At 46.9% G+C, this 13694-nt stretch overlaps 1 long non-coding RNA gene across 3 annotated transcripts in view; it reads left to right on the top strand.

Annotated features, from left to right (window-relative positions):
• Positions 1 to 13694, top strand: part of LOC109295661 — a 56857-nt gene that overhangs the window by 21575 nt on the left and 21588 nt on the right. Inside the window, exons 1-2 of one of the 3 annotated variants that reach the window (XR_002096806.1) lie at positions 9237 to 10639; positions 10842 to 10945. The exons of 1 other annotated variant lie outside the window; for it this stretch is intronic. This is a non-coding gene — a long non-coding RNA (uncharacterized LOC109295661). Of the gene's footprint in view, positions 1 to 9236; positions 10946 to 13694 lie in introns of those variants that run through there. One more of the 3 variants, XR_002096805.1, reaches the window with a different exon arrangement.

The following is a 13694-nucleotide window of genomic DNA, read 5'->3' as shown; positions in this document are numbered from 1 at the left end:
CCCCCCCCCCCCCCAGTTTTTTCCTTTCAGCTCAGCATGACCCCATGCCAAGTGCAGTGCATACCCAGAAGAGGAATCACATCAGTTTGACCCAGCTCACCCAGTGTCTGTATAGCTCATGAACTTCAGTGGGGCTTTTTGTTGCTTTTGTCTAATAGCTGATCTAATAGCTGTTTTATCTAATAGCAGAAGATATTGGATAAAAGCACCAAAAAGCCCCACTGAAGCATGCAATCTGTAGATCCTGGGGAGCCAGGTCAAACTGACATGATCCTCTTCCAGTAAAGTGCCGTTTGGGGTTTTTTTCCATGTCTGTCAGCAGTATCTGTGTTAATGAAACAGTCAAAACAACATAGATAGCCCTAGGTCAGTGGTTCTCAAACCTTTTAGATTCAAGGCACCTCTCCATAGGTTTTTGGAATGTAATTTAATTTATTTCTCATTTAATTATTTTCTTAGAGTGCTTACCTCCTAACATCCCACTGCACCCTAAAGGAACCTCACAGGATGGCAGGGTGGGCATGGCACCCTTAGAGCATGATAGGGGCTGGAGCATGGTGCTTGGCACTGAGGGGCTGCTCGATGGGGCAGATTGGGGAGCTCAGGGACTGATCATTAGACCCCGAAGGAGGCAGCTGTCCCTGCAGGAGGTGGAAGGGAGGTGACAGTGACCTTGGCTGTAGAAGCTGCTGCCAGGTGAGGGCAGTAAGGGCAGAATCATTTTGTGCCCTGTCTTTTCCACTGTTTTTCCGCGTCCGTGCCCTCTCTCTAACTGATAGAGTGAGTGTTGCCTCTGCTACCGTGGCTGTTCCCCCAGGGACCTGAATGCTAGTGCCTGGAGTCGTCATTCCCCGCAGCCCCTTCTACTACCTCTGGCAGAATGGCCTTGTGGCAAACTGTGCCACTGGGAAAGCAGGGGTAGGCTTTGCAGGGACTCCCAGGGTTGTGCTTTTCAGCTTAGCTTGGTCCCCTGCTCCTCCCATGCTCCCAGAGCTGGTGGGAGGGGCCACAGGGAGTGGTGTGCTGGGGCAGGCACAGGGTGCCTAGCAGGTAGAGGAGCCAGTGCTTACTTCCTCTCAGAGGGGCCAGGTGCTGTGGCACCCTTCTCAGGAGGTCACAACACCCTGGTTGTATATCACTGCCCTAGGTGAATTGTGACAAACACCCTAGTTCAAAACAAAAAAAACCCAAACAAAAAACTACTTTAGTTGATATTTACTCAATTTAGGTATATGCTTGTTTTAAACCACTGCAAGAAATGGCCAGTGGATGCAGTAAAAAAAAGTCAAGACAAAAGTAAAAACAAAGTAAATAAATGAACAGAAATATGGTAACATTTTTGGACAAGAACTGCAGGTAATAAACTGAAGAACTACTTGCAGTTCAGGAGCTGCAGTCTGAGCATCACCAAGTTAAGTGTCCAGGTTAAGTGAAGCATTTAAGTGTTGCTGACTGTGTATGCAACACCCAGCTAAGTGTCCTTCTGAGGGGGGTGGGGGGAGGTGTTCTATTACAATGCAAATAATGCACTATGACTCCCACTATTTTTTTCCCCGGAAAATAAGAGTTTAAGAGAAACCATCACCTGATGTGTTGTGGGCAAGTTAAAAGGAAAACAAAATTTTAAAACTATTTCCCATGTACCTAGCTACACCTTCAAATATCAGAAGTATTATTTTCTGATTATTATCCCATTTTCTCTTGCAAAATCCAAATTTTAAACTATAAATGTTTGTATATGAAAGAAGCCATTGAACTACATTCTGTACCTGAAAGAGTTCATAAACAGAAGTAGTAGTTAGAGGGGAAAACTATTTAGGCCCATATCCAAAAAAGGAATCTGGGCACAGTAGCACCTAACTTTTAGATGGCTGGCCACTGTAGTAGAATCCTAAGCCCCACAATAAGCACCTAGGCTGCATATGCAGTGCATAAGGAAAATTAGATGCCTCGGAGTGAAAGCCCCAAAAACAAGCACAACAAGCAGGAGGATGCTTAAACTAGTTAGTAGAGAAACATTGAGAACAGGGCTGTCTGGAATCCCACCTTTTTTGGAGCTTGGATTCTTTATTCAGATCTTTCAAAGGACCTTCACTTTTAGGTTGGGATTCATGGCCTGGAATCCTCTCTTGAAGGTAAGTACCAATGACTTCACTCAAAGATGGGGTATGTGCCACACCTTTCTTCTAAAATACGACTGCAGGGGTGGGGGGGAGGCACGACTCTCCTACTTGTATATAATAGCTTAGTAGTTACAATATTCATACTGGGGTGGGAAACTCAGAGTTAGTTCCCTTATCTTACTCGGACATTCTCATCCCTCCACCCTTCGCCCCAGTCTGACTAATCTTTAATTATTCAATGCACAGCAGAACAGCTTCCACAAGAGGTGTGGAGAGTGCCTGATCCTATGAATATCCGGTAATCTAGTTGTTAGGGTAATGGTTCCTAAACTTTTTGCTGGTTAGGGTCCCACTTACAGAACAATAATCATATATGAGATCATACCTTAGGTACGTGCGCGCGCGTGCACGCGCACACACGCGCACACACGCGCACACACACACACACACACACACACACACACACACACACCCCCGAATAGCCAATATCTCCATATGGATCTAATAAATTAAACTATGAGCTAGAGCCCTGCATATGGCTATTTAACCCAGCTCCCATCTGCTGGGTAATTATGTGCCCATAACTGACAAGAGGCCAGGGACTTACTGAACCTCATCTGCTGCGTGGTAACAACCCTTGTGCCTTCTCTTACCCCATGGTAAGAGTTACACGCTGGCAGTTTACCTTTGAATGAAACAAGGCTAAATTCCATGCTTTAACTTTAACTTACTGCGGCTAAGACATAGCTTTTACCTCTAATTATGAGCACATGACCAAAAGTAACAGAGGTAGTTCTCTGAAGAACATTACAGAGGCATGTTTTTATTGACAATTTTCTGGTTAGACCTATGTGGAGGTAAAGGTTCTTTATGGCATGGGACTCTAGTAGGGACCTACTTAGGAATCACTGGGTGTCTGCATATGCATTTGATGCTGCACCAGTTTACTTGCAAGTAAATTACTTGTGAGGAAAGGGTCCCAGGCATGCATCTACATGTGCAGGGAAGTGGGAGCCTATTTGCTGCCAATTGGCTTTTGCTCTCTGGGGCACTGCAGTGGGCCCTTGCCACCACTGGGGGGAGTTCCAGGCTCTGGCTGCAGCTACGAGCAGCCAGCAGCTCTCTTCAAAAGCCAGCCCCACTTGCTGCTCCCTGGCCAGCCCCGTCCCTGGCCAGGAGCAACATGCACAGCACAGGGAGCATATGGCAGTGCTCTCTTCACTGCCTCTGCCTGAGTCCACCATGACTGCTCCAGCCCCTGCCCCTGGCAGCGACAACGAGTGCCCTGCTGGTCCTGCTAGACCCATGTGCCGACTGCCAGCTCGCCCACGGTTGCCTGGGCTCTCCGGGCTCCCTCACATGCATCGACTGCCTGCCCAGCCACCGTGTGCCGCCCAGAGCTGGTGCCACCCACCTGCTGCCTAGACCCTGGCCGCTGGGCTGGACCCTGGCAGGGACACCAACAATAGGCTTCAGGATGCCACCACTGGGGCCCCTGGGCCATCACCCTCCTGGGCCTCCAGGTTTGCCCCCTCTGGCCCACTGGGTCCAGCCAGGACTGATTACTGCACATTGTCCAGCATGCCTGGGATGACAAGCAGTAGGTGGAGGCATTTTACATGACTTGAGCCACCTTACAGCATCTCCTAGGGCAGCTCTGGCCCCACCTAGAGTAGCAGGATACTGCCATGTGTCTGCCCCTCTCCATGGACACCCAGCTGGTCCTTGCCCTGCTCAAGGTGGCCACACCCACCAGCCTGCAGTATGTCAGCCACCTCTTCGGTGTGGGCAAGGCCACCACTGGGGGGGCCATTCTGGAGGTATGCGGTGCCCTCTAAGACACGCTGGGGGATACTGTGCACCATGTGCTTCGCTCCCCTGGCGGCGGTGGTGGGGTTCCGTGCCCTGGGATTCCCAGAGTGCATGGGGGCCCAGGACGGAAACCACATCCATGTCACCTGCCTGCCCCACAGAGGCGACCACTATTACAGCCAGAAAGGCTTTCACTTCGTGGTGCTCCAGGCCATTGTGGACTACCATGGGGCCTTCACGCACGTGAGCACAAACTGGGCAGGCAGCACCCGTGATATCAACATCTTCAGGTACTCTGCCCTGCCAGCCCTGGTGCAGAGAGGCTGCTTTACACTGGGGGGGGGTGCTGGACCTCCAGCTGAGTGCTATCGGGGACCCCATCTACCTGTTCCTGCCCTGGCTCATGCAGCTCTACACCAACCAGCTGGATCCCCACCAGGCCCACGTTAACTGCTGCCTGGGCCAACCCGTGCCCTGGTGGAGTGTGCCTTTGGCCACCTCAAGGGCCGCTGGTGCGTCCTCACCACACACCTCAAGTTTGTCAAGATGAACCTCCCCCGGGTCATCTTTGCAGCCTGTGTGTTACATAACGTCTGTGAGGCCTGGGGCATCTCTTCTGCAAGGTCTGGGTGGAGGAGGCACATTGGGTGGAGGACGCCTGGCATCGGGAACACCACCTGCAGCAGCAGGAACAGTGGCAGGCAGCAGCACTGCAGTGCCAGGCAGGCTGGCACAGCTAGGTTGTGGCTTGCCCCGGGGGACATGGGCCTGGAGTGCCCTCATGCTCCCTGACTGTGTCTGCCAGGGATTAAAATTCCTGCTAGCTTTTAAGGGCCTGAGGCAGGGGCTGCCGTATAGGCAGCCCAGCCCTGGGGCAGGAGAGGCTCCCTACCTAGTGGCAGGGCTGACCGAGTAAATTTACTCCCAGGTCGCATCTACACATGTTACTGTGCAGTAACTAATCGTGAGTACATTTGTTACCTGGATTTGCAGGTAGCAAATTTACTCATGATTAGGATCATTTACTGTGCAGTAAGCATTCACAGGGGTAGACGCGCATGCTTACTGCACAGTAAACTAGGATACTGCACAGTTAGATGTCTTGTGTAGATGTGCCCACTGTGTTGGAAGAGAAGTGTAACAAGTAGTTGTGGCACCCTGGGCAACAGCAGTGGCCAAGGCAGCTAAGTTGGCAGCAGTGGCAGCAACCAATCTAGCACCCCCTCTGAGTCCGCACTTAAGGCTGGTGACCCACTTGTCAACCCTAGTTAAACCTAGGTTTGAGTGTGTTTATAGAGAGGTTTGAATCCTCTCAGATTGAAGGAACCCTGATCTTCTACACTGTGAGTGAATGCTTTAACCAGTGAGTTTCTGTATAGAAAGATGGCAGTAGCAGTTCCCACCTCTGGATCATTCTTTCAAATAAAGTAGTGGCCACAATTGCATTTTGTGTGAAGCCCGATCCTGTAAGTGTTTTCACAGCAAGCCTTCTGGATAGGGCCTCTCAGGTGCAACAGGCAGAGGAATGCCCTCAGGCCCTCCCTACATGCAACATCTGTTATGCAATTACTTGGTTAATTGTACAATTAATTTAGACAGGCTACACGTGCAAATTAACTATATGCCTTAAAAAGGTCCAGCCAGTTATAAAGTTATTGCTGGAAAATGTGTAATAACTTTACAGCTGGTTTCTATCCAGTTTTAATTTGCATGTGTAGTCTGTTCCCCTCCCCCAGCCGGGAGTCCACAGCTTTGCCATCTTCAAACCATGGGATATGTGGTGCATCCCACAGCTGGGAGACTGTAGCAGCTGTGGTCTCCTAGCCATGAGGTGCAGGGTGCTCGGTGAGTGGTGCATGGCTCCCCCTGCACCAGCAGTAAAGCATGATGGGATCTGATCTGTGATCCTACAGTCAGGCCTCCTGCCATGCGTATGTGGCATGGCAGGAGGTGCAGTGGTGTGGATCACACCTTAGATCCCATTGAACCTTTACCTGCACGTGTAGAGCGGCTCTCAGTGAGGCTTACGTATGAGATATGTACAAAGCTGGCCACACTGTCAAGACTGAAGTGCTTTGGTCATGCCTAAAAATAGAATATTAGGTGCCTTGGGAATTTCATATATAAAACTGAGGCACCTCCAGATTTTAGGCACCTCTAAGATTGGGCAAGAGCTGAATGGGAGCTTTGAGGATTGCAATTTTGGATTTAGGCACCTAAATTTTGCCTTAAGCTCTTAAGGGCCTGTTTAGATCTGGGTTTTATTGTGGAACTTTGAAAAGCTGTGGGATAGCCAAAATTGTCTAGTTCTCCCCAGAAAGTTCAGGTCTCTCTGTTGAAGAAGTTAGAAATCCTAATTAATTGGAATTAGTTTGAAGGATAACTACCTATTTGTAACCCTAATGAGAAGTCAGGGATGATGAGAAAGTGGCAAGTGTTTTCAAATGGCCCAGCCCTTTGAGGAAAAAACCTATATGAATACTGGGTTGTTGCTGTAATTTGTGAAAGGATTATTTACCTACTTGGGACTTGCTTAGTAGTCAAGTCATACTTTTATCTAGACAGTTCAAAACATTAAGGATTAGATCTTAGGTGTCTTTTCCTAACTGCCATTCAGGTTTTAAATACTTTGTTTTGTCTTTATTGACATTGTACTTAAATTCAGCAGTTGTGAAACCATGTATACTATGTCGGATTCACAAATTTGTACATTTAATTTCCACAAGGAATATATAGTCTGTTAATCATTTCTAGGAGAATTTCTTAAAGTGATAAGGTGGCTTTAGTATGTCCTCTTGATTCTTCTTTATCTTTCACATTTAGTGATTTACAACTATGTAAAATAAGTCTGGAGCTTCTACTCTGATCAGGTAACACCTTGCACAGTTGTGGGTGATTATATAACATGTAAAGCAGTGAAGAATGCTGGCCACTGTCTTAAAGGAAATACTAAACATATTTGAAGTTTTCAGATCTAGGAAATATCATTTGGGTTTTATTTTAAGTCTAGAACTTCGTCACTTTGTATGAGGGATGCTGGTTAAAACATCTGCTTCACCTTTAATTGCCATGTTAACTCACAAATTTGTCAATTCAGACCCTATTTGAAAACATGGGAGAAGAGGAAGAAAAGGTTTGCCAGACAGGACAGACAGAATATTTATCTTTCAGCCTTTCGGTCTTAAATTTAACTGTATCCCATTCCCGAGTCATGGAAGGAATGACTTTTAATTCTATTTAATTCTCTTTAAAAGATGTTCCTTTGATCCAAAATACATAAAATAATAAGTATCACTAAAACACTTAGGTTACAAGAATACATCTCCAGGAAATCAGCCTTAACTAATCAGTCTTCTTTCCCTTATTTAAGAAAACAAGCCATGTAACCTCTGTTTAAAGAATTTATAAAATTACAGGCATCTTTTTTATAGTTATAGGCACCAAGATACTGCTGAAGAAGTAACTTAAAGTCTGTGTTATTGTCTGAAAACAAGCCAGCAAAGAACTTTCTTGACTTCTAAATTCCACTATATAAAAATAATATTTATGGCTATAGAGAATGCTTGTATAAGTAGTTGGTTATTATTTATGTGCAAAGTACAGTACATTAATATAAAAAAAACAAATTTCAGAGTGTAATGTAAAACTGAATATTGTTAAGGGAATATTGCAGTTAGGTTATGCTTGGAGCTGTCAGGAATCATACACAATGTAATTGTAACAGGGTGGCCTCCTCGTAAGGTCTCTGCCAGCCACCCTGCTCCTGAGGTAACTGCCCGCTTTGCTTGGCTGCAGCACCTTGATGGAAAAATATGAGAGTTGTTACTAAGGTGGGAGGCTACCCATTACTCGCCCTGCTGACAAGGGCCTAACACCCACTCTGACCTTCCCTTCGGGTCCCATGCCTCGCAGATGTTACTCTGGTGTTACTTCCCCGGCCTGTGGGCAGAGCAAACTGGGCACAGAGTTGTAGCTCTTCTCTCCAGCCCTGGAGGGCCACTCATAGACCACCTCTGTCTTGCTGGGGTCCCATTTACTCTGCTGGCTCTCACCCAGCCTTCTTCATACTGCCCTCTCTCAGGGCCACACTCATCCTGCCCGGCCTCACCCAGCTTCAGGCTTAGCTGTCCTCACCTTGGTCAGCCCTGGAGCAGTCTGTTGGGTGTCTCCCACTACCCTCACCTGAGTGTTGACTGAGCGATTGTATGACTGTAGGTCTATTTCGCTCCTTGCCCCTTGCTGGGCCACTATGCCCCCACTGGGCCTCCTCACTCACCCACACTCAGGGTCTCTCTACTTGTCATCCCTCTCACTCAGGGTCTCTCTCACACCCCCAGGCTTTCCCCTGCTGCCTAGGCACAGCCCCAGGTCCCTCCTCTGGTCTGGGCTCTGCCTCAGGGCTCCTTAATGAGCCCCAGGCTCCCCCTGCTCGTTAGCACACCACCAGGGATGTGGGGCTGGGGTTATAAGGGGCCCCGACCTGCCTATCACGGGGGAGGTCACTGGCCTGGCATTTCCTGGGGACTCCCATGTGACTAGGAGCCCCACCAGGCCACCCTTCCCCAGCAGGGTGCAGTTTTACATCTGCCCCAAAACAAGGGGTCACCTCCACCCCACCCTTACCTCCTGACTCTGGCTGGAGCAGCCTTTCAGCCTGATATTTCCTTCTGCAGTAAACTGCAGCCCAGCTTGTATCCCTGGGTCCAAAATGGCTGTCCTCATCAGGCACCTGGCTGTTTTCTGCCCGTAAAGTGGCAGGCACCCAAAGGTGCCCTGTCACCATAATACTGCAACAAAATAACTTAAATGGATACTATATATTTAAGTATTTATACAGACTGAGGTGGTTATTTTTCAGTGATTATCCTTTAAAAATAGTGTCCTATGTGAGCTACACATTCATCTGTCCTTTTTACTTCTGTTTTCTGTTTCCATGTAGTATCTATACTAGGAATACAATTTCAGTTTAGCTCTTCCAACAATATAGTAGGTTTACTGATAGTTTAGCTTACAGTGACTAAGGACACTTCTACATTGCCCTCCAACCGTGCTGGGGACTGCTGCTGTGAAAACGTGTTCACCCTCTTGCTTCCACCGTGTCTGCTCCAAATGCCAAAAATGTAAGGTAGATGCTGGGTGGTGTGCATCCAAGTCAGGCCCAGTGCTGCTCCCAGGCTCATACATTCAACATGCTTATTGCTGCATATTCAGCCTGGCTGTACTGGCAGGGGGAGCGTGTGTGTGGTGGGGGGGGGTCATTAAAAATGTTTGCAGTATACAAGGAGAAGAAGCAAGTGGATAGTGTGTATTTTCACAGCAGCACTCCCTAGCATGGTGAGAGGCAGTCTAAATGTGACCACAGAAGCAGGTTTACAAGGTGAGAGGACCTGTTTAGCCTCCTGCTCTCGTTTACTTACCTGGAAGGTCTCTTCCTCCACCTTGCTCTAAGCCTTGTGTCATGCTTACAAACTCTGTTTTTCCCAGAGGGAGTAGAAGTAAGTGACAGGACTGGTACTCCTAGCACTTCAGCTGTCCTAGAACACAGCTCAGAGTCGGCTGACCCCTTCAGTGTAGAAGTACCCCTACCAAACACTGACCAGCAGTGTCTCTACCTCTGAGCAAAACGGTTTTTTATGTAAAACTTTCTGAAGTACAGAGCAAAATCTTTCTGGCTGTGAGAAGCGTAGTGAAAGCAGTCAAGTGATTACTGCCCAGAAATAGACACTGGAAGATTGAGGTGATATTTCTAGGTCTGTCATAGTCTAGCTTTATAATTTGTCTCTCAATTTCCTCCTCTGCAACATGGTCACATTTGCTTACTCCACATTACTACTGAAACCTGTTTCACATCTTGAAGTGCTTTGAGATTCTCAGACAGAAGGAAATATTGCAGAAAAAAATATTTCCATTATGTCTTAGGGCTTGCAGACTGTTATCACACAGACAGCTTCCTTGAGGTAGCTTTTCAAGGCCTGAAGTTACCCACACTTTCCTTTATACTAAAAAAATGGCCTACCACAGAGCTGTCCAACTGGCGGCCCATGGGCTGTACGCAGCCTGCGACAGGTTAATATGTGGCCTGTTGGCTCCTACCTGATGATCACTCCTTCCATTGTTCCTGCTGTTATGTGCCATGGAGGCCGGGGGTTCTAGGCTAACCCTCTCTCTTCTGGTTCCTCCTGCCTGCCATGCTCCTGGGGGCAGGGTGGTGTAGGGGAGAGGTAGCCAGCATTTGTGCTGCTTGTGATCTTCACATGGCTGGGGGGTGGGGAGCCAGGCTGCACATGTGGCTGAGATTGAACCTTAGAATGCTTTTATAAGGATAGAGATACACATGGAAAAACACAATAATCCAACTAGTTAAATTCCCAGAACCACTTAGTTTAGATTTGTTTGCAGCAAGTCTATGAATCATTTCAAACTGAACTAACAGTAGATAAAAATTAGCTGAACAGTTTATCTAATTATCCCACTACTGTCTCAGAGAGCTGATAGTTGTTTAAACTTTCCAAAATGACCTGGGAGCCAGACCAGGAATCATAGGTTACAGTACTCGGGGGCAGACTTTAATTGAACTGGATTATATAATGCATACCATAGCCTGTCTAGGACAGGGAGCCAGTAACTTTTGCCATTGCACCTCAACACAGGAGCAGAAAGAGAGAAGACTGAAGAGTTGTATAACAAAGGCCAACAGATTTTTAGTAAGGGAGGGGCAAGAAAACAGCAATTAAATTTGGCCAAATCAAGAAGGCTAGAAGGGAAATTAACTGACTCTGAGTTGTTGGGTTGTGGGGAGGGGTTGCTTGCTCCCTATGCCTTCCTGCAGGCAATATGTCAAATCAGAACAATTGTTTTCTCATCAAACATTTCCCTATCAAAAGTTAGTTGCTGTCTCCTTCACAGGTTCCTGGGAAGAAAGGTAGAAAATAGAAGATCAACTAACCCACAGCCTCAGCTAGGTGTTCATGAATTCTTCTAGCAATTATTGGCTTCTCTTTCTACTCCAGGTAGGCTGGGCCTGAAAGATGCAGCAGGGATGAGCAGGAAGATGAACAGATGCTGTGTGTATGTGTAGAGGGTGGTGAGAGGTGTGGACAGGTGATCTGTATCAACTGAAGTGCAGCTAACGTGAATTAAGTGATATCAACTGGAATTTTAAGGAGTGCTGCTTCAATTGGAGGTTTCATTAACTGTTTTGAGACAGTCTGAGTAGGAGTAATATCTTCCTGCTCAAATCTTTCATCTATGTGGGCAGGACAGGAATGCTTCCTATCTCAACTTTCAAGGTGCTCTGTTCAGCACTCTGTAGTCTATTATATTCACTACTCGCAGTTTGATGTCAGATGCCTAGACTTACTGCACGATGTGTGGGGATATTGGAGCTTCTAAGAAGAGGACTGACAAAAGCCAGCATGCTTATTGGGAAGCCTCTCAAATTAGTCAATGTGTTGAGAAGCCGAAGTGTGGTGGGGCTTAGGCAGTTATTTGCCTGATTCCAGGCCAGAGAAAGGTGATTATGTCCACTTAGGATTGTAGCCATGAACCCTGTCTTGAACATCTTCCCAGATCTTTGCCATCCTGAGACACTGCCCTATCAGGCTATTGAGTATTCAGGGTCAAGTCTGTCACTGGTTGCTTGCAGATGTTAAAAAAAAAAAAAAAAAAAAGCGCTTTACTGGAAGAAGCAGCGTATTACTTTTATCTGGCTCCACAGTGTCTGTATAGATCGGGCACTTCAGTGGGGCTTTTTGGTTCTTTTATCTAATAGCTGATTAGATAAATGAGCCAACAGAAGCCCCACTAAAGCACCCGATCTATACAGATGTTGGGCAAGCCGGGTCCAACTAACACAATGCCTCTTCTGGGTATGTGCTGGGCTTGGTGTGGGAGTGCACTGAGTTTAAAGAAAAGCACCATTTTTTTTAACATCTGCAAGTAGCCTATTGAAGCTCTTTTACATCATATAAATAATTATCAATGGGAGCAGGGCTTCGTACCTGACAGGTAAGTATCCTAACCACTAAGCTACTTAATATAATGAAGTGTATACCTCTGCACGTCCCCAGGAGTCTTGCCTATGGATATCTCTTGCTCAAGGGAAATTTGGTAACTGTGCTCCAAGAAGACCTGCATATGAGATAGGTAGGAAAATATAGCTTGAGACTATCACTGGGGATTAAATACAGACTGTAGGGATTCAAGTTACTTGTATATGTCAGGATTTGAGTGGTAATATGTATGTCAACCAGCAGAAACCTAGACACCTAGAGGACTTTGGGTTCATAGGGGTATTAGGTGGGAGTTGAATGGGAGGATTTCTTTGGTATCTAAACAGTGGAATTGTGAACCTAACAATCTCTAAGGATTTGTATCCAGATAACAAACAGATATGAAATCAATATTTTATTGGGCATGGTGCCAGCAGTGATGGATTAAATCTGGTTTAATGCTTAAAACGAGTAGTGCCTAAAGTTTTTGGCCCATGAGCTGGATGAACAGTGTCAAGTCCATTTGCAGCCACATCCAGTCCATGGGCCTGATCCGAAGCATGGCACTGGCCCAGCCGGGATCTGATGCAGCCACATGGAGCTGATCCAGCTGTGCAGGAGCGGGACTTGATCTCTCCATGTGGAGCCAGCCCAGCTGGGGTTGATCCAGCCATGTAAGGCTTGGAAATTTGGTGGCAGGGGAGTGGTGGCAATGTTAATTGCCACTGCTCCCTCACTGCCAAATTTCCAAACCCATGAAGATTCAGGAGATGGATTACATGGCTCTGTGGGCCAATCCGGCCTGTGAACCAGTGGTTGAGCACCAATGGTTAAATCTGTTATAGGGATGTTTTTCACTGAATCCCGTGAACTGGTTTTACAGATGTAACACATCTATATGCTAGCTTTCCAGCCATGAACTAGTTACAATTGGCAAAACTGGTTTATTTCATGGATGCAGTGGAAAAATATGCTCAGTATGTGCTTTGTACTTAATAAGACTTATATTTGTTTATGGCATGACATTAAACATTGGTTCAATACCATTTGGTCATATGTCATGTGTTTGGATGTTTTGCACACTTGCAAGTTTCAGAACCGATGGGAGGGGATTGCAGTTAAAGTAACTAAGAACACTTTTGATACCTTAAGGGGGTGATCCTCCAGGCCCAAAGGATAACAGTCCCTGAGAGAAGCAAGGTGGGTAAGAGTGCTCAGAAACCCCCATGGCTCAGCAAGGGCATTCAGGAATGCCTGAGGACTAAAAGGGAGGCATACAACCAGTGGAAGGGAGGAGCTATCACCAAGGAGGAGTACTCCTCCTCAGCCTGTGAGTGTAGGAGGGCTATTAGGAATGCCAGGGCAGAGATGGAACTCAGGCTAGCATCCAGGATTAAGGACAACAAAAAGTCCTTTTTCAAGTACATTTGGAGCAAGAAGAGGGCACCAAGCAATGTAGGGCCCCTGCAAGATGCAAACGGTAATCTTGTGACTACACCAGACAAGAAAGCTGATATTTTTAACAGTTTCTTTGCCTCTGTTTTCTTGAACAGGGACCGGGACGTCCCACCTACCAGAGGTAGGGGCAATCTCGGGGATAGCTCTGTCAGGCCTTCAGTCAGGGCAGATGTAGTTAGGCATCTTCTGGAAGGGCTAGACATTTTTAAATCTGCAGGTCCAGATGCCCTGTACCCAAGGGTGTTGAGGGAGCTGGCAGGGGTCATCACGGAGACCTTGGCCCAGCTGTATGAGCATTCGTGGTCATCTA

This window comes from Gavialis gangeticus, unplaced genomic scaffold (genome assembly GCF_001723915.1).
Source record: "Gavialis gangeticus isolate Ggan-Ray unplaced genomic scaffold, GavGan_comp1, whole genome shotgun sequence".
NCBI lineage: Eukaryota > Metazoa > Chordata > Crocodylia > Gavialidae > Gavialis > Gavialis gangeticus.
Note: the sequence above shows the minus strand (reverse complement) of the source record. Positions and strands in the feature narration are given on the sequence as shown.